The 25,087-nt window shown below is 35.4% G+C and overlaps 2 long non-coding RNA genes across 5 annotated transcripts; both read left to right on the top strand.

Moving 5' to 3' along the window:
• LOC110262838 lies at positions 7,038-9,648 on the top strand. 3 transcript variants are annotated; one of them, XR_002347846.1, is made up of 6 exons: positions 7,038-7,194; positions 7,720-7,770; positions 8,176-8,226; positions 8,540-8,618; positions 8,702-8,806; positions 9,592-9,648. It is a non-coding gene; the product is annotated as an uncharacterized LOC110262838 (long non-coding RNA). The 3 variants fall into 3 exon arrangements; XR_002347845.1 differs by lacking the exon at positions 9,592-9,648 and having other exon boundaries at positions 8,702-9,209; XR_002347847.1 differs by lacking the exons at positions 7,038-7,194; positions 9,592-9,648 and adding an exon at positions 7,230-7,443 and having other exon boundaries at positions 8,702-9,209.
• On the top strand, positions 10,077-14,247 carry LOC110271963. 2 transcript variants are annotated; one of them, XR_002362828.1, is made up of 7 exons: positions 10,077-10,757; positions 10,973-11,070; positions 11,224-11,293; positions 11,837-11,926; positions 13,067-13,156; positions 13,685-13,800; positions 13,941-14,247. It is a non-coding gene; the product is annotated as an uncharacterized LOC110271963 (long non-coding RNA). The 2 variants fall into 2 exon arrangements; XR_002362827.1 differs by having other exon boundaries at positions 10,077-11,070.

The raw sequence follows: 25,087 nt of genomic DNA, 5'->3' as shown, positions 1-25,087 counted from the left end.
AGTGCTCGCCACCCGGATGGAACCGTGATGATCAACTTGAAGACGGGTGTAGAATCAAGATTTGGGATCCCGGCATACAAGAAGATCAACTTTGGGAGCTCAAAGCTTGTGAAGAACTCCATCAAGGCTTGGGAAATTTACATGGAATAGACAGAGCTTATTGGAAGTCCAAGCATTGATGGCAGTTTCAGGAAGAGTTCAAGCACAAGCCTCCATGACAAGGATCTCACCAAATTTCCAACTTAAGGACTTTAACTAAAAGTGCTAGGTGGGAGACAACCCACCATGGTATATTCTTTCCTTTTTGTTCTTAGTTTTATTTTATTTTCATTCGTGTTCATTCATAATTTCTGCATAGTCATCTGCATTCTGCATTTTGCATTCTGCATATTGCATAAAAAAAAGCCATTCACACGTGCGCGTCACTCACGCGCACACGTCACCCTGAATTTTGGCAATGAGCGTATGAAACAGAGAGTTGTGCGTATGCGAGGCTACACTCGCGCCAATGGTACAAGCCCGATCACACGAATGCGTGCCCCATGCGTCCGCGTCACCTGAAAATAGCGACAACCACGCGAACGCGTGTCCCATGCGTCCACGTCGCATGCGACGCATAGTTTATCCAGATCAGCGCCAAAATTCCTATCTTTTCTTCTCCAATCCTACTTATCTTTCTATTATCATTCTTTCTTCTTTCTTCTATCTTTTCTTATTCTTTCTTCCTCCTTTCTTACTTTCTTTTTCTTCATCTCTTCAACTTCTCATCCTAGTTTTCTTTCATTCTATTTTACTCAATTTATTTGAATACTTTCATTCATTGCATTTTAATTTTTTGCATATTTTTATCTCCTTTTCTAAATCTATTATTTTTCCATTGGTGTTAAATTTTCTTATTCAACTGTTATATCTTTTCTTGAATTATTTGGGCGCTTCATGAATTGTTTTATTTTGATTGGGTATTATTATTCATAAGTCAATGCTATTCTTTTATGATACTTGCATCTCATTTGCATTGATATACACTTATACTATCTTGCATTACCCACACTCTCTTCCCCCATTGTTGCAAATTTTTGCACTCTTGATTTGCCATGTGCTTCTACTATTTTCTCACTTGCATGTTGTAGCTACCATGTAATTGAGACTCTCATCATTTGGAATTAACCCAACCATATTTTAAAAGGTTTCCTATCTTTGTTTTTGGGTTACTTTTCTTCTTTTTCCTCTTCTTTCAGGATGGCCACCGAGGAAGGGAAACAGAAAACGCTTACATGGGGCGACAGACAAGTCTATCTGCACAATCTTTGAAGAAAAACATCAGTTGTAGCAGCCCGTCCACTTGTACTTCTTTGCATGCACCGAGGACAGTGCAATCTTTAAGTGTGGGGAGGTCGATACCGATCTCCATGGGTTAGTTATTTTCTTCTCAATACTAATATTTTACTTTATTTGTTAGTTCATTGTTGTATTTGCATGTTTGATTGCATGTTTGTTTGATTTTATGCATTTAGCTACTACTTGGTTAAAGTAAAGAGTTTCTTTTTCAAAACCTTTTTATAGTATTTCACTAATTTAAATTGAAAAATTTTTTGTGTTAAAACTTGTTTGAAGATTGTAAATTGGAACATGAATTATAGATAAAGAACACACAACGTGTGAGATTTGAGCTTAATTACATAGTTACATTATTTAACCATAATATTTTATTCTTGTGTGTTTCCTTCTCTATAATTGCAGACTTTACTTTGTTCCATTCTATATGTCCACTATTTAGTATATTTACATGCTTGCATATGATTGAGGCCATTACTTGTTTTTGCTCACTTATCCCAAATAGCCTACCCTTTTATGTCACCCTTGTTAGCCACCTTGAGCCTTTTTATCCCCTTGTTCTATATTTTACCACATCACTAGCCTTAAGCAGAAAAATAAATTAAATACCCCAATTGAATCTAATTGAATCTTTGGTTAGCTTAAGATAGTGTGTTAACTAAGTGTGGGGAAACTGTGGGTACTTAGGTTAATGAAAGTGTACAGTGTTTAAATGATGAAATATTGGAAATTTGGGTACCTACTCATGTGAAACCAGAAAAATCAAATATTCATGTGCATTGATATGTTATGGTTTGCTTTTATATAAAAAAATAAAAAGAAAAAAATAAAAAATAAAAAAATAAAAAAATAAAAATATATATTTCCATCATAAATAAATAAATAAGTAATTAAATAAGGGGACAAAATTACCCCAATGTTAAGTTAATGAAAAATCAATACATATGTGATAAACTTAAAGAAAAGTTGATACATGAGTATGTAATGCAAAAGTGGGAATTTTGGGTAGCTAGGCATGATTTTAGAAGTACATAGAGTGTGTGTATAGGTGAAGAGCTTAGGTTAATTAAAGATTCATATTATAGCTCACTTGGCCATACATATATCCTCACCCTTACCTTAGCCCCATTACAACCCTGAAAAGACCTCATGATGTTTGCATTGGTACATTAAATTTTTGTTGATTGGTTATATGAAGAACAAAGTTTAGAAAGCATGATTAGAGAAGAGTAGAGTGAATTAACCCTAGACACTTGAGAGATTAGAGTGCATATACACTACCAGTGAGGGTTCAATGCTCGATTCTATATTCCCTGCTTTCATGAGCTGTCTTCTTACAAGTTTACTTGTCTTTTATTGTATGATTTGAATTAGTGGAATCTGATTTATGTTTGTCTTGGAAAATTTGTTTACTTTTAACCAAGTAGGAAAAAGCATTCTGCATGTAGTTGCATTCATATAGATAGGTTGCATTTCATACTTTCTACAATTCCTCTTCACTCTTTTAGTTCTCTTGAGCTTAGCATGAGGACATGCTAATGTTTAAGTGTGGGGAGGTTGATAAACCCCTATTTTATGATTCATCTTGTGCTCAATTGAGTGTTTTTATCAATTCTTCATCCACTTATTCATATAATTTGCATGGTTTTACAATTCCTTCCTGATTCTATGAGAAATGTGAAAACATGTTTCCTATGCCTTAAGAATATTAATTTTAATTATCCTTTTATTACCATTCGATGCCGTGATATGTGTGTTAAGTATTTTCAGGCTTCATAGGGCAGGAATGGCTTGGAGGACAGAAAGGAAACATGAAAAAATGGAAGGAACGCACAAAATGGAGTTTTGAAGAAAATGGCAGCGACGCGCACGCATGGACGACACGGATGCGTGCCTGGCGCAGAGCACAAAAGACACGTACGTTGACTGACGCGTACGCGTGGCAAAGAAAATCTCCAAATGACGCGCACGCGTGACCCACGCGCACGCGTGACGGACGCCACGTGCAGAAAATTGCAGAAGTCGCCCCCAGCGATTTCTGGGCCCTTTTTCGGCCCAAATCTAAGCCCAGAAACACAGAATAGAGGCTGGAGAATGAGGGAATAAAAAAAACAATTTTCATAATTCACAATTTTAGGTTTTAGATGTAGTTTCTAGAGAGAGAGGCTCTCTCCTCTCTCTTAGGATTTAGGATTAGGATTTCTCTTAAAGGGTAGGTTTACTTCTTCTTCATTCCAGGTTCAATGTTCTTTTAATTTAGTTTCTCTTCTACTTTTATTTGTTCTAGTACTTTAGTTTATTTATTTTTCTTGTTGATTCTCTTCTTTTCCAATTTGGCTTATGAACTTTCCAATGTCAGACTTGATTTTCTTTATTTAATATAATTTGAGGTATTTCAGATTTATGATTGCTTTTTTCCATTTATGATATAAATAATTTAGATTCTTCCCCTTTTGGCTTTGGTTAAGTAATTGGTGAGACTTGAGTTATCAAACTCAGCTGTTGATTGAAAATTGGAATTTGCTGATTGATTTGGATCCCTCTAAAGCTAGTCTTTCCGTTGGAGTTGACTAGGACTTGAGAAATCAAATTGATTAGTCCTCTTGACTTTCCTTTATTTAGTAAGGGTTAACTAAGTGGGAGGAATAAACAATTCTCATCACACCTGATAAGGATAACTAGGATGGGATTTCCAGTTCTCATACCTTGCCAAGAGTTTTTATAGTTAGTTTGTTTCCATTGTCATTTACTATTGTTGCTTCTTATCTTAAAAAACCCAAAAAGATACTTTTTCCATAACCAATAATAAACTACACCTCCCTGCAATTCCTTGAGAGACGACCCGAGGTTTAAATACTTCAGTTATTATTTTTATTGGGTTTGCTTTAGTGACAAACAAGTTTTTGTACGAAAGGATTCTCTGTTGGTTTAGAAACTATACTTGCAACGAGAATTTATTTGTGAAATTCTTTACTAGCAGAAAATCCTCTCGTCAAGTTGATACATGAGTATGTAATACAAAAGTGGGAATTTTGGGTAGCTAAGCATGATTTTAGGAATATATAGAGTGTGTGTATAGGTGAGAGCTTAGGTTAGTCAAGGATTCAATTTATAGCTCACTTAGCCATACATATATTCTCACCTTTACCTTAGCCCCATTACAACCTTGAAAAGACCTCATGATGTTTGTATTGGTACATTAAATATTTGTTAATTGGTTAGGTGAAGAACAAGGTTTAGAAAGCATGACTAGAGGAGACTAGAGTGAATTACCCCATACACTTGAGTGATTAGAGTGCACATACACTACCAGTGAGGGTTCAGTGCTTAATTCTATGTTCCCTGCTTTCATGAGCTGTCTTCTTACAAGTCTACTTGTATTTACTATATGATTTGAATTAGTGATATCTGATTTAAGTTTGTCTTAAAGAACTTATTTACTTTTAACCAAGTATGCAGAACCATCTTAGCATATAGTTTGCATCTCATGAGTCTTACTTTCCCCATTCATTTATTTTATCTCCTTGAGCTTAGCATGAGGACATGCTAATGTTTAAGTATGGGGAGTTTGATAAACCACTATTTTATGGTTTATCTTGTGCTGATTTGAGTGGCTTTTATCAAGTCTTCACACACTTAATCATACTATTTGCATGATTTTACAATTCCTTTCTAGTTTTGTTCTATGATTGAAAACTTGCTTCCTAAGCCTTTAATTTGTGTATTTTAATTCCCCTTTATACCATTCGATGCCGTGATCCGTGTGTTAAGTGTTTCAAGCTTTATAGGGCAAGAATGGCTTAGAGGATGGAGAGGAAGCTTTCAAAAATGGAAGGAACACTAGAAACTAAGGAGATAACCAGCGAGCATCGACGCGCACGCATGGCTCACGCGTGCGCACGATTTGGAATTTGCACGAAGACGCGTACGCGTGAGCGTACCTGACGCGTACGCCTGGATTGGAGTTTGCACGGAGACGCGTGCGCGTGCTTGACGCGTACGCGTGACACGCGAAGATGACCAGTGACGCGTGCGCGTGACTGACGCGTACGCGTGACATGCGCGATCTGCAGAAGTTGCAGAAAACGCTGGGGGCAATTTTGGGCCGAGTTTGGACCCAGTTTTCAGCCCAGAAACACATACTAGAGCCAGGGGATAGCAGAGACTCAGCACACATACACATTACGCATAGTTTTAGTTTTAGTTGGGGAATCCGAGAGAGAATACTACTCCTTCCTCTAGGGTTCTTCACATTCATAGTTTTAGAATTTATTGCTTTTGCTTTGGATATTGAGAAGAGTCATTACCTTCGTTGAAGTTTCACTATTCTAGTTTGTTTTCCTATTCCTTTACTCTTTTATTGCCCATTAACCCTGTTTGGATAAGTATGTTTATGATTTTGGGATTTATTAATGCAAAGAACCATTTTTACGTTTAATTAATTTTTAGTTATTATTTATCATGTCTTCCTTTTATTCCCTTTTTAATTCTATGAAAGTTATATTCATGTCAATGGAGTAGACTCCCAACTTGACTTGGGGGTTGATTAAGAGGAGACCCTAGAGTTAGAATGCTCAAGTGATTAGTTAAATTGAAAGTTGTTGGCTAACTTCCTGGTCTCTAACTCTAATCCTTCCTCAGGAGAGGATTAGGACCTGAGATTTACAGTTGGTTAGTTAGTTGCTTGACTTTCCTTTATTCAGCAAAGGATAACTAAGTAGAATAATAACCTTTTACTATTACACTTGGGAAATTCCAACAAGGACAAAACTTCCAATTAATTTTCCCCCGGTCAAGGCTTTTATTTAATTGAATAAATTCTCTCATTAATTTTTATTGCTTCAAATTACAATCATTTAATTTTCTGTTCTCCAACTCTTAAAAACTCTCGGACAATTTCTGACTAATAAAATAGCACTCTTTTGTCAACTCGTTGGGAGACGACTTGGAATTCCTACTCCCAGTATTTTTATTCTAATTTTGTGACAACCCTTCTAAATTGATAAGCAGATTTTTGCTGGTTAAAAACTGTACTCGCAACGTATTTCTTATATTAATTTCTTAATCAGCTAATTTCTGCTATGTCAGTTGTCATAAATGAATATTTTGGTTTGTTTAAGAGGATAACTTTTGACAGTGCATTTGATTTTGGGGGCATTATAAGAAACGGATGAACTTTGTAATGGGCGAATGTGTGTGCTTCTTGTGTTCATTTTGTATCTCTCAGCAAATCATTGGTACTATCTTGAGCTAAAGAGTTCAGTTTTGTAAATATTGAACCTTGATTAGTTACCTCGGCTGATCTATTTATACTGTCTTGACAAGAACTATATTAGATAATAGTAGCCCTCTACTATACGTATCCTTCAAAAAAGAGAGGTTAGTGCCTAGAAGAAAACAAGGCTAATAAGAGCAATTTAAGGAGACATGCAACTACTAAATTCTAAAGTTTCTTTTTGCCTTGTAAAGCTACACATATATAGCTCTAATACTTGGATTAATTAAATAACACATATATCATATATATCATCAATTCATGCATTATTGTATGTGTTAGTAGCTACTCAGTGTATTGATAATGTATAAACTACTAATTCTTTTATATACCATTCCTTATCCATTTTGTCATACATCCTTGCAATATAATATAAAAGTTTAATGCCAATAGTACTACTTATTTATAGGGAGAAAATCTGATATTGATAAGAAGTGTGGAGAAGAGAAGAGTATAAAAAGTAAAACAGGGAATGGTGTCAATGCATGTGATAAAACATTTGGCCACTAGCTAGTGAAGGGGAGAATGGACTTACGCATGTGACTTTTTCAACTATAGACGGAGCTCTGGAGGTAACACCTGTGGTAAGAATAGTATTTGTTTTATACAAAGCCTTATTATCAACCATAAAATGGACTGTGCTGCGTTATAACTTAACCATTTTTCATACTCATTCGGGTTTGTGATGTCTCAGTTGTTGGTATATATTATATCTTCATTCTGCATCTTAATACATGGTTGAGGTGAAGTAATTAATTGCTTGGCCATATGATAGTTCCTAAGTAAATTTCATCAGCAGATTCATATGCTCTACCTTGGATTTTCTCAGATAGGTTGTTTTTTCTAATGTCTCTTTCTTGTTTGTTTGCTGAGTATAGTGTAGTTTCTTAGATAATTTTTTATTTGTATATTTTTCCCTCACGTGTTCCTTCTCTGCGGAATTTGAGGATCTACACTGTTTCAATGAGTAAGGCTTCAAGTTACATTTAATTAAGTGCTGTAAGAAAAATATTAGACATTTAAATGTCATTCAATAAACTTAATTAAATGTAATATAAGAAACTTAATTAAGTGTTGTAAATATATTCTTGAATGACATTCTTTTACAGGTTCTGAAGTGTGAGTATGCTATTCGAGGAGATGTTGTAACACTTGCTCAGGTACTTTGATGATTTTTGGCTTTACTTATTAGAAATTAAGTCATTCGTTGGCTAATGTTCCAATATATGTTAAGAAAATTTACACCATAATTTGACTTAGTAACGGTCATATAAGTTGAAGCATAATGATATATCTTCCTAAATTATCATTCTAAACATTCTTCTAAGTTTTGAACTTGGAAAACTTTGATTACATTTTTATAGTTTTAAGATTGACATAATACATGCATTTCATTACCTTGCTTAGGAATTAAGAGTTAATTAAGAGGATGATTAGGGGAAGTATATATGATATTTAAACAATAGTAACGTTTTCAGTGGAATACATCTTGAGGAATAAATTTTCATTTACTGTTAATGGTTTGAGTAATAATTATTTCTCCTGACAATGTTTTAATGCTGCAGCAATTGCAAGAAGATTTGAAGGCTAAGCATGGTACTCACCCATTTGATGAGGTATTTTTCTTTTCATCTTCTTAACTTATGGTATGGTACTCTTTCAAATTTCATTCTTAGGGTGATTTCTCTTTTCTCTTTTATTTGAAACAGAGAATTTATTCAGGTACCACAGATAAAATTAAATTAGTAGCACTGAGATAGCTTGGTTATATTATAACAGCCAATCGTCTTAATGTTAAATATATGGGAACAAATATATTAGAGCTCGGATAATCTATACACAATACTTAGCAGTTTCCTTGCCATAACTATTAAAGCTCTATGAGCTTTGTATATGTGACTTTCCTCAAGCTCTGTTGACATATTGCAGTTCTGACGCAATAGAGCGAGCTTGGAATATTATTGATATGATTCCTGGGTAAGCAACTGGTGCCTATAGTCATAGTCAGGTACTACCCGATTTATCAAAGTTGTATCGATTGTTTCATTATTTTAGTGTGGGAGATGAAGTTTTTGTTATTTTCCATATCAGCGTATTAAAGGCCCGCGAGATACAATAGCCAAAGGAATTGAAGAACGTGATGGTTTTCCTGACAATCCCAATGACATTTTCTTGACAGATGGGGCAAGCCCAGCGGTAACAATTTTTGAATGCTGAGAGTGTAGTTTTTGTTTCACTTGAAATTCTAGCTTTAAAGATTTACATGCTAAACTTAATTAATGGAATGTGGAAGTCTACTAATTTATATGATTACTTTCTGTAGATATAAAGCCATGTTATTTTTTCTATGATCATCATGATTTTCTCTTCCTTCATGAAACCACTTCATAATTTTGAAGGTCATAAAAATAATATAGATGAAGGAAATATTGTTTTATTTACTAGTTTCCTACTATATAGTTTCCTTAATGATTAAAATCATAGTTTCGACACAGTATAGTTATAAAGCAATAATTTGTTTTCAGGAAGCTATTTTGTATCACTTTTAAGACATTTAAATTGAAACTAAATTTGATTTCACAAACATTAGAAACATTCAGTAGTGTTAGTGTTATCACAAAGTGCCCTGTTAAGAAAAATCAAAATTGAATATATGGAAAAAAATAAAATAAAAAAGAAGAGCAGCAGAAAAAATAGAAACCTTTCAGCTCTGAGGCAAGCTATGACACCAGAATTCTCAATCTAAAATATTGTTTTGTCAGGTGAAGATTGATAAACTCTGATTTTGTGGTTTATCTTGTGCTTAATTTGGGGGATTTTATCAACTTTTCTCACATTTATTCAATGAAATAGCATGATTTTGCAATTCTCCCTTGATTTGTGCTTAAAAGTGAAAACATACTTTTTAGGCCCTAAAATTAGTGATTTTAATTCACTTTAATTCCATTCAATACCATGATATATTTGTTGAGTAATTTCAGGTTCATAAGGCAAGTATTGGATGGAAGAAGTGAGGAGAAAAGCATGCAAAGTGGGAGAACTCATGAAGAAATGAAGGAACCGTAAAGCTGTCAAGCCTGACCTCTTCGCACTCAAACGACCATAACTTGAGCTATAGAGGTCCAAATGAGGCGGTTCTAGTTGCGTTGGAAAGCTAACATTCAGGGCTTCGAAATGATATAAAATTTGCCATATGTTGCCTAACGCATAGGGGCGCGCACGTGTCATGTACGCGCGCGCGCCAATGGAGCACATGGGTCCACTACAAGAAAAATACCCATTCAGCCACACTTTTTTTAAGCTACATTTAAAAAGCGTAGCCTATTCATAGAATAGGCTTTTAAAGATACACAATTGTGGCATCATTTAAAAAGTGTAACCGTAGGTATTATAGAAATCACTTATAAAGCGTAGCTGTATGTTGATATCTATAGGTTCATTTTTTTATTTCTAAGGGAACGCTTTTAAAGGGTAGCCTATTTATTAAGTTTTGGGTGCATTTCAAAAGTGATGCCTAATGTATGCATGGCCAAATCTTAACAACACTTAGTAAATTTTTTATTCCACTTTCAATTCCCTCCAAAAGCACACACGAACCCTTTCTCCCACAACAACTAAACCTCACACCTTCAATTCGAAAAGTGAGACCCTCACCTTCGCTAACCTTTCACGCTAACCTTTCGTGCACAACAACCCTTACCTTCACCATTCTCACCTTTCAACACTCATCACCTTCCCCTTCTCACCGTCGCCGTTGGCTGTAAAGGGAAATTTTTTTCACCTTTTCACTAAATCAGAAATGGTGTCATATCCCCCAATCCCTAATCTAATAAACCCCCTTCGTCTCTCTTCTCTATTCTCTCTCGTCACTCTCTTCTCTGTTCTCTCGTCGCTCTCACCTCTCATCTCCGGTCTCTAGCTCACTTCTCTCTCGGTCACGTGCGCGCACTCACTGTCTCAGACTCAAGCTCATCGTTGCGGTTTGTGTCGTCACCATGTCGCACTCAGTCGCCGCCTTCCCTGCGCTCACTTCGCCGGTGGTAGAAGAAGACGGAACCAGCATCTTGTCCCTCGGGTGGTGGTGGTCTTCGTCTTCTTGTTTCAGCCATTAATTCAATTGGTCAGTTTTCTTCACCGTCAATCCCAGGTGAGTTTCCTTCGGCCCTGTTCTTTCAATGTTAATTTCGATGTATCTTAGGGTTTCATGGTGAAATTAGAATTTTATGGTGGTGGTGGTTGTTGTTGTATGTGGCTTCTTTTATTAATTGTTGAAGCTGAATACTAGGGATTTGGAAATTGGAATTATACTTTTTCACAGTTTTATTGTTGCTCTCTGTGTTTGTGAAAATGCATGTGTTGTAGCACCAGTGTTGCTGTAAAGGGAGTAACTGCTGCTCATTTTCTAAGTCAAGTTGCTGTAAATGGAGAAGCATCTTCCGGGTATAATTTTGCTTCCAGTGGTATGTATCAATTTTCAGTTAGTTCTATGAAATTTGAGAGGTTTGGGGTTCTAATTTAGGTTTTTTATTTGGGGGTTTTAGCTACTGGATATGCCACTAGGAATTGGGGATTTTAGTTTCAGAACGATCCACTTGAATCACATTTTCCTGCAGGATCAATGGCAAGCAATAGGCTTTCATTTTCTCTCGGTGTCATTTAATCGGAAAAGAGGATAAACTATTAGTAAGTGTAGCTTTTGCTAAATGCATCCATTCATTCATTCATCTTCATCTTTTTCATTCCTATTACTAAATGCATAGTGACTGAACCAAAAAGGAAAAATGAATGTTGCTCTGTGTGTGTCCGTGCTTTAAATGTAATTCCTGCACCTAAGCCAACTTGCAACCTGTTTTGATTACATTTTTGTTAATATGCTTTGTTGTAAGATCATAAAGCTAAGGGTGTTTTGAAACTGATTCTAATGGAGACAAAAATATTATCAGCTTATACCAATACAGGCTAACTGTGACTCCTCTGCAACATTGCAACTAATTTTACTCTTTTCATTTTATTTAACAAAAGTCTAAACATAATAAAAACTGTTTCTTCTTAATCTTAAAAAATTTATTGCTTTGCTATTGTAAAAAATTTAATGGGGACGTTTTCAAGGTATTATTATTGTCTTGATTTGGTTCCAGTTATCATTGCTTTTGCAATGAAATTTTATTTCACATGTTTTTTAGCATGTCTGAAAATTTGATGGTACAATTTGTTTATTTTATAAAGGATATTGCTTCGAGATTTAAAGCTACTATTAAGTATACAAAGACTTTGGTTGACCTGTATTACTCAATAGGAAGTTTGGTACTTATAAAGGTAACTATCTGGACTCAACTTAACTATGCTTGGTGAGCTATGTTACCTGAGTTTCTATTACATTTCTCTTGGGATAATGGTGTATTGCTATAAATTTTTTCTTCTCTAAACTTGTGAATTAGGGCTTTATTTCTTCTGAACCTTCAAATGTTATCCAAATATGCCCAAAGTTTCTTCTGTTATTTCTAAATATTGGATGCATGTCTCAATGGGTCAGAATCATAAACAAATAAATAACAAAATAAAAAGTGTTATCTATCTCCCCTCCTTGCTACTTTGCTAGTAATTATACACCAATCAGAATTTTTTTCCTTGTTAAATTAATTTTTGCCCAATAATTTTGGATCATTATAAATATATATTGGTCTCATGCTTATTTTCAATTGTGTTTTCTACTCTCTTCAGATTGCATGACTATAGTATTATTCAGAAACCTCCTCTCAATATGGTATTTGTACCCAAAGTAAAAAGAAAAAAACATTCTTCATATTCTTCAGTAGGACTCACTGCATTTAACTATTTGTTTTTTATTTATGAATAGACTTATGATAAGGCTAGAAATGTTGTGGCTCTTGCACTGAGTCCAGTTGTCAAAGCTCTTATTAATTCATAAATCATAAGCCTTATCCAGAAAATGATGAAATGCTTTCTAAGTGCTTGCTAGATCATTTGGGACTTTCTAACTCTAATGACTTAATGAGCACATAAAAGAAACATGTAGTCTTGTTTGATTATTCAATTAACTTTTGAAGCTGTTCTAGGCATATGTGTTAGGCTGTTAGCATTTAACAATTTCTGTACTAATAACAACAATAAATTTTACAAAATTAGCCTAATAACCCTCACTAATTGTTATTAAAAAACATTGGCGTCTATTGCTTCTTGAAGTGTTTATCTTAGTGATGTTCAGCTTCTTTTAGACAGCTAGAACTTACTCGAAAGTTGACGTGAATGAACACCTATTAAGAGTGAAGCAAAAGGAACATATTTGTTCTTTATCTTACCTTCTGATAAAGAATAGAATAGTGTCCTTATGTTTATCAATTTGCCTGGTTTTTATTTTTGACATTAACTCCACCTTAAACAATTTTGATACTCACTTATTCACTTACAAAATCCTCCAATATCATGGTTTTGCAGATTGACGAAGAGCTTCTTCAGGAAGTGGTTAATATGGGATTTGACAGAAATCAATTGGTTGAATCTTTATGCAACAGGATCCAAAATGAGGTCTGTGCCCTTCATTCTCTCCTTTCATGTCTTCTTGATTGTCTCTTATTATTATCTATATATTTCTGGTACTATGGCAAACTACTTGTTATTGGATAACTGGTTCCATGTTTCTAGTGGCTATCTTGGAGCTGAGTTTCAAGAGACTATGGTTGACTCTTTACCTTAGATAGTTGACTCTTTTAAGTCTTAATGGATCTAATAATATCTCTTCCTCTGCTCAATATCTCCCACTTATTTATTTATTTTCATGTGATTTTGTTGTTACCATGTTTGGTTAATGTGAGTGTTGAGCTGAAAAAGAGTAATGTCTGTGTTCTTTTAGCAATTGACTAATGTTGTTGGGACCCTTCATTTTTAATGTTTTTCTTTAATTTTTCAATATGAAGTGAATGACCCTTTTGCCTTGTGAACATGGAGGTTACTAAGGAAGAGCTTAATACAAAAACGAGAGAAAAAAGTTTCCAACTTTGGTCTGAAAAAAACCATGCAAAGTTTCCAACATGTTTGTGTTTTGTTTTGTGGCAGATGGGACTGGTGATGATTTGTTTAAAGAGCTATGGAGGCTGTGTGCAGGGCCATTAATGGATGTTCCTTGTGTTCAAGACAGAGTTTTCTATTTCCCTCAAGGCCACATTGAATTGGTATGATATACACTTCTTTACCTTGTTTCTAATTTTGTTTGTGAATTTCATTTTTTTCCATTTTTGTGCTATGTATGCTTTCAAATTTAAGCCTTAAGGGATTTAGTAAGTGATATAATTTTGATTTTTTTCTTTTGTAGTTGCCAGAACCTACAGAACAAGATTTGAGGCAGATGAAGAACCAGAAATCTCCCAAATACGATCTTCCGTCGAACAAGATATTTAAAGAACAAGATTTTTTTCTCTTCTATCAGAAGGTTAATAATTTTTATTAGAAGATACTTATGTAGGATACAATATTTTGGTTTTTTATAGTTTATTAGTAGTAAATTCTAAGTGGTCTAATGTATATTTTGATATGGGTATATTTAATTTAGTGTGACATGTATGAATACTCATTTATGATCATCCCAATATTTTTAGTTCATTATAAATATATTTTGTTAAATGATAATTTTTATTATTTAAAGAATATTGTATGGTATTATTATGTATTTATTTTTATTTTATAATTTTTGACTAATTTAATTAAAAAAATAGGATTATATATATAATCATATTACTAAATATTAGGTTTTAGAAAAAAAATTATAAGGGACCTAAGGCTACACTTATATATAGTAGCTATAGTATACAAAAAAAAAAGAGGGATCTAAGGCTACGCTTATAAAAAGTAGCTATGGTATACAATGTGGCTACGCTTTACAAGTGATGCAGTAGCGTTGAAAAGCGTAGCCTATTCTGGAAAAATGAAAGCTGAAAAGCGTAGCCTTTGGTCCTGGACAGCATCACTTGAAAAGCGTAGCCTATTCCCAAACGCCAAAAGCGTAGCCCTTGGTGCAGAAAAGCATAGGCTTTGAGAATAGGCAACGGCCGAATAGGCATCAATTTTTTTCACTTTTGGCTACACTTTTCAAGTGTGCCTGAATGGGTGTTTTTCTTGTAGTGGTCCACTAAGGAGAAATTGTGGCCAGCGATTTCTAGCTCATTTTGGGCCCAATCCAACTCATTTCTAATGCTATTGAACCCAAGGATTGAAGGAGGAATGAACCAAGTAGTCATAGTTTAGTTTCCATCATGTTTTAGGCTAGAATTCTAGAGAGAGAAGCTCTCCCTTCTCTCTAGAATTTAGGGTAGTTTAGGTCTAATTTTCTTAGATCCAACTTTCAATTCTTGTTTTGATTTAGTTTTCCTTCTTAGTTTCTTGTATTACATCTTTGTTCTTTTAGTTTTACTTGTTCATTTCCTTCATTTTGTTACTTTTATGCTTATGAACTCTTGTTGGATCTTAATTTTCTTTAATGCAAAATTATGTTTCCATGTCTCTTTTATGTTGATTTTAATTGTTATTATTGATTTCTTGTTCATGATAGTTATGGATTCTTTTAATTCTTGCATTTTATGATGTTTAATTTTCTTGCACACTAGGTATTTGTTAAAATGTTTCTTCTAGTTTTTGAGTAGTTTTCTTGAATCTTGGCCTAGGCTAAGGGAATTAAGTGACCTTGAGTCATTGGGTCTCATTGAATTGGTGATTTGAGAACCCTTGGTGATCAATTTGATACTCATTGACGCCAACCCACTACTAATCTAATTAGTAGGTAGGTTGGGACTTATGGGTTGATGTGATCAAGCCTATTTGACGTACTTCAAGCCTAGGAGTAGATATTACGTACTTAAGGCTTTGGGAAGTAGACTTAATAGGTTGGCCTCTCATAATTATCAATATATGGTTTGTAGACAAGGATGGTGATCTCAATTACCTATGTCTAGCCAAAAGTTCTTTTCCTTTATTTTACTAGTTCTTATTATTTTCTTTAATTGCTTTTATATTTTCTTGTCAATCATCAAAATCAAACCCCCCAGCTTTTTGCACCTTCATAGCCAATAATTGAGCACTTCATTGCAATTCCTTGTGAGACGACCCGGAGTTCAAATACTTTGGTTAATTCTTATTTGGGATTTGTTATTCGTGACAAAACCATATTTTAATTTAATGTGAGAGTTGTTTGTTGGTTTGGAGTTATGCTTACAATGAAGTAAATCCCTTTCTTTAGGAAGAAAATCTAGACCGACGACAGTTTTTGTATCAAATTAATGGCGCCGTTGCCGGGGAGTTGCAATGGTGTTATGTTATTGGCTATTGTATATATGTTAATATGATTTTTTGCTAGTTTTTGCTTGTTTTAGGAGTTAGTTTTTATTAGCTCTTATTAGTCTTTATTTTCATTTTCTCTTGCTATTATGAATTCTCACCCCTTTGGCTATGAGTTTGGCTCAAATTATGTTGTAGAGAATCAAAGCTACAATGAAGATGTGCATCAAGGATGGAACAATCAAAGGTGGGAGGAGCCTCAAGGGATTGATCAACCTTCTTGGCAACAACAACCTCCGGTTTCTTATGGGTATAATTCTAATCCTAATGCATGTCAATCTAATGGATGTGGTGACCCTTATTGTAATTGTCAACAACCACCACCACATGCCTATGAACCACCCCTTCAACATGACTTTGAACCACCTTACTCACAAGCCAAACACCTCCATATGATCCTAACCCAAATCCACCATACCAACCACCTTGTGAACCATATGAACCATACATAGAACCACCACCATTCCAACATAATTACTCTCAAGAACCACCTCACTATACACCATCTCCATACCCTTACCAAGATGAACCAACTTCCAATTATGAAACTTCCTTCCCAAATAATGAACCTTCTTTTTCCACACCACCTCCAATGGATGATCCTCTCCAAGAATTTGTTAGTTCCTACATTCGAAAGCAAGAAGAGGACCAAAAGAAGTTCAAGGAGTTAGAAGCCAAGATGGCTACCCTAGCAGAAGCCGTTCACAATATGGTCTCCTCCCGACTAAGCCTAAGCAACCAATGCACTCCCATTGATGAATGTGGAGAGGCAATTAAGGAGCATAGTGAGGGAGTGAGTTTAGAGCTTCAAGATGAAGAAGAGGAGTTGAAGCAAGAATTGTCACAAGGGGAAGAAGTTAAGACAATTGAAAAGGAAGGAGTGGTTGAAAACATAGGAGATGTTTGAAGTCCATGGGAATGTAGAATTAGAGAGTCCTCTTCCAAGAAGCTTGATATTGATGTTGAGGAGAGTGTACAACCTCCAAAGCGTATCTTGATTGAAGACTTTGAAGAGATTGATCAAGAGATGGATTCAATCATTGAGGGGTTCTTATCTACAATTGAATCCTCTCCCATTGGGCTTGACGTAGAGGGTAAGGAAGAAGATACCTCACCTCCCATACCCTTGGTAAGCAATGAAAAATATATAGAATTAGAAGGAAGCTACCAAGAAGAGAAGGTTGAGCAAGAAGCAAGCTCCACCATTGAAGATGATTCCACACCAACTAATGAGTCTTTTGGAATTGATGAATCTCCCTCATTGTGTTATGAAATTGATGACAAGGAGGATCATGCACAACCTCCAACACATGGTTTGAGCAATGAAGGGTGCATAGAAGAAGTTGGTAAGCAAGGAATTGAAATTGAAAAAGCTTGCAAAGAGGTAGAAGATGCAAAGAAAGAGCACAAGGGAATGGATCTCACATTGGCTAAGTGTGGGGAGATCCCCCTTCCTAAGTCACCATCCTACATAACATTCAAGTGGGTAAAATTCTTATCTCTAATCTTTACTTTCCCACTTGAATATGGTTTGATTGAAAATGATGGTCAACTTAGAGCTCTTTGTAGAGTTAAGAGTAGGAGAGAGTTGTGTAGTGGTTGGAAACATCATTCTAGGTTCATTATGGTTGCATGTTCAAAGTTTGATTGCAAGGTTTGGTGTGGAGCTAAATTGTATGGGTCTAGGAAGTTGTTTGGAGGCTTCTTTGAGAATTCCAAGGCTAAACCACCCAATTGGAATCATGATGATCAATTTGAAGACGGGTGTCAAAACAAAGTGTGGAATCCCAGATCGCACAAGGAGAATCAAATTTGGGAGCTCATGGTTTGTGAAGAACTCCATCAAAGCTTGAAGATATTAAAATTGAAGAATGGAGCTTATTGGAGACTCAAGCATTGGTGGATGTTCAAGGATAGCTTCAAGCACAAGCCACCTTGAGAGGAGCTCCCCATAAGTCCAACTTAAGGACAATAAACAAAAGTGCTAGGTGGGAGATACCCCACCATGGTAATATCTTTTCATTTTCTCTTTTGTAAATATTGATAGAATTAGTCTAATTTCATGTTTTGTTGAGTTTTTTGAGTATATTTGGTATTTTAGTATGTCAAATAAGGTCTCATGGTGTTTTGGTAGTTGTTTGGAGGTTTGGAATGCTTGGTTTGGTGTAAGAACTTGGAAAAATTTTGAGAAATAGAGCACCAACCCGCGCGTGCGCGCACCTGGCGCGTACGCGCGCCTCAAGTATTTTCGACCATCCACGTGGACGCGCCATGTACGCGCACGCGTGGATGCAAAAATTCCACTCCCAGCCAAAAACCAGAGAGTTATGCCCAGTTTGTGCCTATTTTGTGCCTGCAACCCACGCGTGCGCGCACCTGGCGCATTGATGCCAGGGCATTTCAGCCAGTTTCACTGACCTTTTCTTTACTGTTTTAGGGTAGTTTCATGCATTCTCTTAGGAAATAAGCATGTTTTGGGTAGAATTTCACTTACATCTTGATTCAAGCAAACATTGTGAATTTTTAGCCTACGTTAAAGGTCACTTAACTATACTAACGTGAACTCTAACGTAGGGAGAAAGGGGTACTCTCAACGTTATTGGGAAAGGTAAACCCCAGTAACGTTTGTGAAGGGCCAAGAGGCAACGTTAGTGGTCACGTTAGTGCCACTAACGTTGAAGTTAACGTGGACCTTTTTGGGTTAGGAACGTTAGCGAAAAAGGTGATTGTCACTAACGTTCTCGACCCCACATTTTCACTTAATGTTAACACCACTAACGCCCTAAGCTAAAGTCCATGCCTACTGCACACTTTCTCTGCAAGTGAAGCTGAGCCTACTAAAGATGATAACTGCTTCAACTCAAGATCCAAAGGCCCATATCCAAGACTTGAAGAGCCAACTAGAAGATTAGAAGAGTAGTATAAATAGGAGTAGTTTTGAACTAGTGAGGAGCTTTTGGGATTGGGAGAACTACTCTCTGTATAATTTTACTTTCTCTGCAACTTCTAGTTTTACTTTTTTTACAATGCATTCTCCATCTTTGTTTTCCATTCCTAGAGCCATGAACAACTAAACCCCTTTCATTGGGTTAGGGAGCTCTGTTGTAATTTGATGGATCAATAATAGTTTTCATTATTCTTCCTCTTTCTTTTCTCTTGATTTTACTAGAAAGCTTTCAATTTTTATCCAATTAGGTAGTTATCTTGGAAAAGAAGCTATTCATACTTGGATCTCTTCGGAACCTTGGAAGAGGAATGAAGAGATCATGCTAGAAATGCTTTCTCATGTTGGACCAAATTGGGCTTTGGATGGATATAGTGACATATAATCCTACCAATATTTTGATTCGGAAATACATGTGGTATAATCAGTGACCATACTTCATCTCTTCTCATGAGCAATTAGACCAAGGAATTGGCTATTGATCAAGATTTGAGAGATTGAATTACCAAGGAATTGGAATTCAATCACTTAAGATTGCCAAGGAGATCAATGAATGCATTGATTGAGGAAGAGATGAAAATGAAATTGATCCGGAAAATGCAACATCTCCTAAACCCAATGACTTCCCCATTTATGATCTTACCCATTCTCTTTAATTTCTACAATTTACTTTCATGCTAAATTCCCCATTCCCCATTTAAGATTCTGCAATTTACTTTCCGTCATTTATATTCAGCTCTTTATTCCCAGCATTTACATTTTCTGCTATTTACTTTCCGCCATTTAATTTCCTGCAACTCTCACATCAAATTCTGCTTAGCTCAACTAGAACATTCCTCTAATTAAAGTTGATTGACCAGTCAATCCCTGTGGGATTCGACCTCACTCTATTGTGAGCTTTTACTTGACGACAATTTGGTATACTTGCCGAGGGAGATTTGTTAAGAGACAAGTTTCCGTGCATCACGTGTACGCGTCCTTTGGCCAACTGCGCATCGGCGCGGAAGCGTGCATGACGCGTTCACGCCGGTAAAAAAAAACACACACATACACACACAAGTTTTCTTTTCTTCCATTTTCCTTTATTGCATTTCCTTATTTTCATTCCGTGCATTTTAATTTTGTTTTCATAACTTGTTCTTATTTTCTTTTCTAAGCTTCTTATTTTAATAATGGTGTTAAATATTCTTACTCAATTGTTGAGAGTTTCTTGATTAATCTTGGTGCTTCTTGACTTGTTTGATATTGTTGGGTGATGAAACTTTTAAATCAATGCTTAATCTTGTATGACTCTTATATTCTTTGTGCATTGATATGAACTTGCATGTCTTTCATGACCCACTTTTTCTATTTGAACTTGATGCTTTTGAGTGCTCTTCATGCTTTCACTTTACTCTTGCATCAAGTGTTAGTTAATATGCCTTGGCTTATATTTCCTTCTCACTCAAAGTATTGGTAGGATTAAATGTCACAATATCCATCCAACCCCCAACCTAATCCAATGTGAGAGAGCATTTCTAGCATGATTTCCTCATTCCTCTTCCAAGGTTCAGAGGAAATCCAAGTATGAGCAATTTCTCTTCCGAGATAATTACCCAATTGGATGAAGATGAAGAATAAGAACTATAATTGATCCATTGAATCACAAAAGAGATCTCTAACCCAATGAAAAGAGTTAGTTGATCATTGCTCTACCAAAATAGAAAAGAAAGAAAGTGCAGAAAAGTAAAGATGAAGATTAAAATTAAAATTGAAACTTCAAAATTCATAAATGAAAAGTACAAAAAAAAAGAAAGAGAAAGAAAAGTGTGTGAGGGGAGGGAGTCCGAAGACCCCTCTTCAATCCCCCATTCCGGAATGTCTTGAATGTAAAAACTAAGGCCTTTATATAGGCTCTCCTAAATTACAAAATGAAATGAAATTAAAAGCAAATTACAATTAAATGAAAATTTCTATTCTAGATGCTTCTTGTGGCCTTGATTGGTTAACACTTGTGGGCTTGCTTCCTTGAGGTTGGGTGGTCCTTGTAAGTGAATCAAGTTGAGGTCCAGGTGCTAATGTCAGTGCTAACGTTAGCCATACTAACGCTACAATTGTGGCGTTAGTGCTGAAGTTAGTGTGGCTAACGTCACACTTGCTACCCAGTTAGTGTTTTTGGGGTTTAAAAGATACCTCTGGTTTGTGCTCCAATTACATACCCACTATAGAGTATTATATATCGTTGGAAAGCTCTAAATGTCAGCTTTCTAACGCAACTGGAAAAACCTTAAGGGGACCTCTGTAACTCAAGTTATGCTCCTTTGAAGTGGACAAGGTCACTGGCATAGTCGCTAGCGTTACTGGAAAAAGCGAGTCACAATAACGTTAGCGATCAAGGGCTAAATATTGCCAGATTCTGGAGCTCAAACTTAATGTCCACCCCATACTATTATATATTGTTGGAGAGCCCCGGATGTCTACTTTCCAACGTCTTTGAAAGCGCATCATTTGGAGCTCTACAACTCGAGTTACACTTCTTAAAAGGTGAAGAGGTCAGCTGGCCTTACTACAGGTTGATACCATGTTCATCTTTGGACTTTCGGGGCATGTTTTCTCCCTCAAATTCAGTGTCCACCATGTAGTGCCATATATGCTTGAAAAGATCTGGAATTCTACTTTCCAATGCCATTAGAATCACCTCATTTGGAGCTTTGTGGCTCAAGTTATTCTTGTTTGAAGAAGGCATGGTCAGGCTGCCAGGTGAGACTTTTACCCACGTTAATGTCCACGTTAGTGTAACTAACGTGGCCATTAACGTGGGTCTTCCTTTGCTTCGCAAATGTTAGTGGCACTCACTTTTTCCACTAACGTTGGCGCTTCCCTTTCCTTCCACGTTAGTTCCCACGTTAATGTAACTAACGTGGAAGCTAACGTGGGTCTTCTTTTGCTTCGTTAGCGTTATTGGCACTCACTTTTGCCAATAACGCTGCTCCTTCTTCAAAGTTAATGCCATTAACTTTCTCACTAACATTGGGGCTTCTCTTTTCTTCCACGTTAGCTCCCACGTTAATGTAACTAACGTGGAAACTAACGTGGGTCTTCTTGCCCTTCGCTAACGTTAGTGGCGTTAACGTTCTCACTAACTTTCCAAGCTTTCCTTCCTTCCACTTTAATGGCCACGTTAGTGGCACTAACGTAGCCACTAACGTGGCTCTTCTCTGTCTCTTATTACCTAAAATCAATCAAACAAAGTACATCGAAGTCTTGCTCTTAATCATGAGATCATGCATCATCCATTTTATCATTCAATTCATGCATAATTCTCATGAAATCATTCAGAATTCACAATGTTTGCTTGAATCATGGTATGAATGCATTTTCAACCAAATACTTGCTTATTTCTTAAGAAAATGCATGAAACCAACCTAAAGCACACAAAAAATGGCTAGTAAAACTAGCCAAGATGCCCTGGCATCACAAAACCAAACTTAAATCTTGCTTATCCCCAAGCAAGAAAAGAACTATGCACAAAGAATTCTCTTAATTGGAATGCATTGAAGAATTGCTTATGATGCCTTAGTGGGTGAAGTGAATAAGTGACAGTGGGGTTAAATCTAATTTGTATGCTTATTGATGAGCGGATAATTTATACGCTTTTTGGCATTGTTTTTAGTACATTTTTAGCAGAATCTAGTTACTTTTAGGGATGTTTTCATTAGTTTTTATGTTAAATTCACATTTCTGGACTTTACTATGAGTTTATGTGTTTTTCTATGATTTCAGATATTTTCTGGCTGAAATTGAGGGACTTGAGCAAAAATCAGATTCAGAGGTTGAAGAAGGACTGCTGATGCTGTTGGATTCTGACCTCCCTGCACTCAAAATGGATTGTCTGGAGCTACCGAACACAAAATGGCACGCTTTCAATTGCGTTGGAAAGTAGACATCCAGGGCTTTCCAGCAATATATAATAGTCCATACTTTGCCCAAGTTTAGACGACGCAAACTGGCGTTCAACGCCAGCTCTCTGCCCAATTCTGGCGTCCAGCGCCAGAAACAAGTTGCAAAGTGGAGTTCAACGCCCAAAATGGCACAAAAGCTGGCGTTCAACTCCAAGAATGACCTCTCCACGTGTAGACTTCAAGCTCAGCCCAAGCACACACCAAGTGGGCCCCGGAAGTAGATTTATGCATCACTTACTTACTTCTGTAAACCCTAGTAGCTAGTTTATTATAAATAGGACCTTTTACTATTGTATTAGACATCTTTGAATCTTTTGAATCCTGGATTGTATTCTGATACTGTGATCACGTTTGGGGGCTGGCCATTCGGCCATGCCTAGACCTTCATTACTTATGTATTTTCAACGTTTAGACCATGGTTCTGTGCATCCGTTTTTGGTGCCATTGCCAGGGAATCAATTTCGAACAACAATTCACAACCCGAGTAACAATTTCGCATACCAAGTTTTTGGCACCGTTGCCGGGGATTGTTTGAGTTTGAACAACTGACGGTTCATCCTGTTGCTCAGATTAGGTAATTTTCTTCTTATTTTGTTTTCAAAAAGTTTTCAAAAATCTTTCAAAAATTTTTCTTTTGTTTTTGAAAAAAAAATAAAAAAATCTTAAAATAAAAATGTTTTCAAAACTATATTTTTCTTCAGAATTTTTAAGAATAAATTCTAGTGTTTCATAAAGCATATTGAAACCTGGTTGGCTGTAAAGCCACGACTGTAGGGCATGCCAGGTGTGTCATGTCTGAGTTACATACTAAAGCTTGGCTGGCTATTAAGCCATGCCTGACCCTTTGATTGGAGCTTTAGGCTAAAGAGCATAAGATTCCTGGAATTCATATTAAAAATTTTGGAATCCTTATTTTCCTTTTTCAAATAATAAAAAAATAAAAAAAATTAGAAAATCATAAAAATCAAAAATATTTTTTGTGTTTCTTGTTTGAGTCTTGAGTCATGTTATAAGTTTGGTGTCAATTGCATGTCCATCTTGCATTTTTCGAAAAAATTCATGCATTCATAGTGTTCTTCATGATCTTCAAGTTGTTCTTGGTAAGTCTTCTTGTTTGATCTTTGCATTTGCATGTTTTGTGTCTTTTCTTGTTTTTCAATTGCATTCCTGAATTCTTTATGTCTAAGCATTAAAGAATTCTAAGTTTGGTGTCTTGCATGTTTTCTTTGCATTAAAAATTTTTCAAAAATGTGTTCTTGATATTCATCATGATCTTCATAGTGTTCTTGGTGTTCATCTTGACATCCATAACTTTCATGCATTGCATCATTTTTCTTGTTTTTCTCTCTCATCATAAAAATTCAAAAATAAAAAAAAATATCTTTCCCTTTTTCTCTCTTAAAATTTCGAAAATTAGATTTGACTTTTTCAAAAATTTTTAAAATCTAGTTGTTTTTATGAGTCAAATCAAATTTTTAATTTAAAAAAATCTTATCTTTTTCAAAATCTTTTTCAAAAATCAAATCTTTTTTTCAATTTTTTTTAGTTATTTTCGAAAATTTCAAAAAATATTTTTCAAAAATATTTTTCTTAATTTCACATCATATTTTCGAAAATAACATCATCAATTAATGTTTTGATTCAAAAATTTCAAGTTTGTTACTTACTTGTTAAGAAAGATTCAAACTTTAAGTTCTAGAATCATATCTTGTGATTTCTTGTGAATCAAGTCATTAATTGTGATTTTAAAAATCAAATCTTTTTCAAAACTAATTTTAATCATATCTTTCTATCTTTTTCAAAAATTTGATTTCAAAATATCTTTTCTAACTTCATAACTTCTTATCTTTTCAAAATTTGTTTCAACTAACTAACTAACTTTTTGTTTGTTTCTTACCTTTTTCAAAACTACCTAACTAACTCTCTCTCTCTAATTTTCGAAAAAATCTTCCCTCTTTTTCAAAATCTCTTTTTAATTAGACTAATTATTTTAATTTTTTTTTATTTGAATTTTCGAAAAACTACTAACCTTTTTCAAAAACTATTTTCGAAAATCACTAACTCTTTTTCAAAAATAATTTTCAAAAATCCTTCTCCCTCATCTCCTTCTCATTATTTATTCATCTACTAACATCTCTTCCTCACATCACTCACCAAAAATCCGAACTCCCTCTCTCTCTCTGAGTTCAGATTTTCTTCTTCTTTTCTTCTACTCACACAAGGACCTCTATACTGTGATATAAAGGA

Source organism: Arachis ipaensis, chromosome B05 (assembly GCF_000816755.2).
Source record: "Arachis ipaensis cultivar K30076 chromosome B05, Araip1.1, whole genome shotgun sequence".
Classification (NCBI taxonomy): Eukaryota; Viridiplantae; Streptophyta; class Magnoliopsida; order Fabales; family Fabaceae; genus Arachis; species Arachis ipaensis.
The sequence above is the reverse complement of the archived record's forward strand: the minus strand, read 5'-3'. Positions and strand labels throughout refer to the sequence as shown.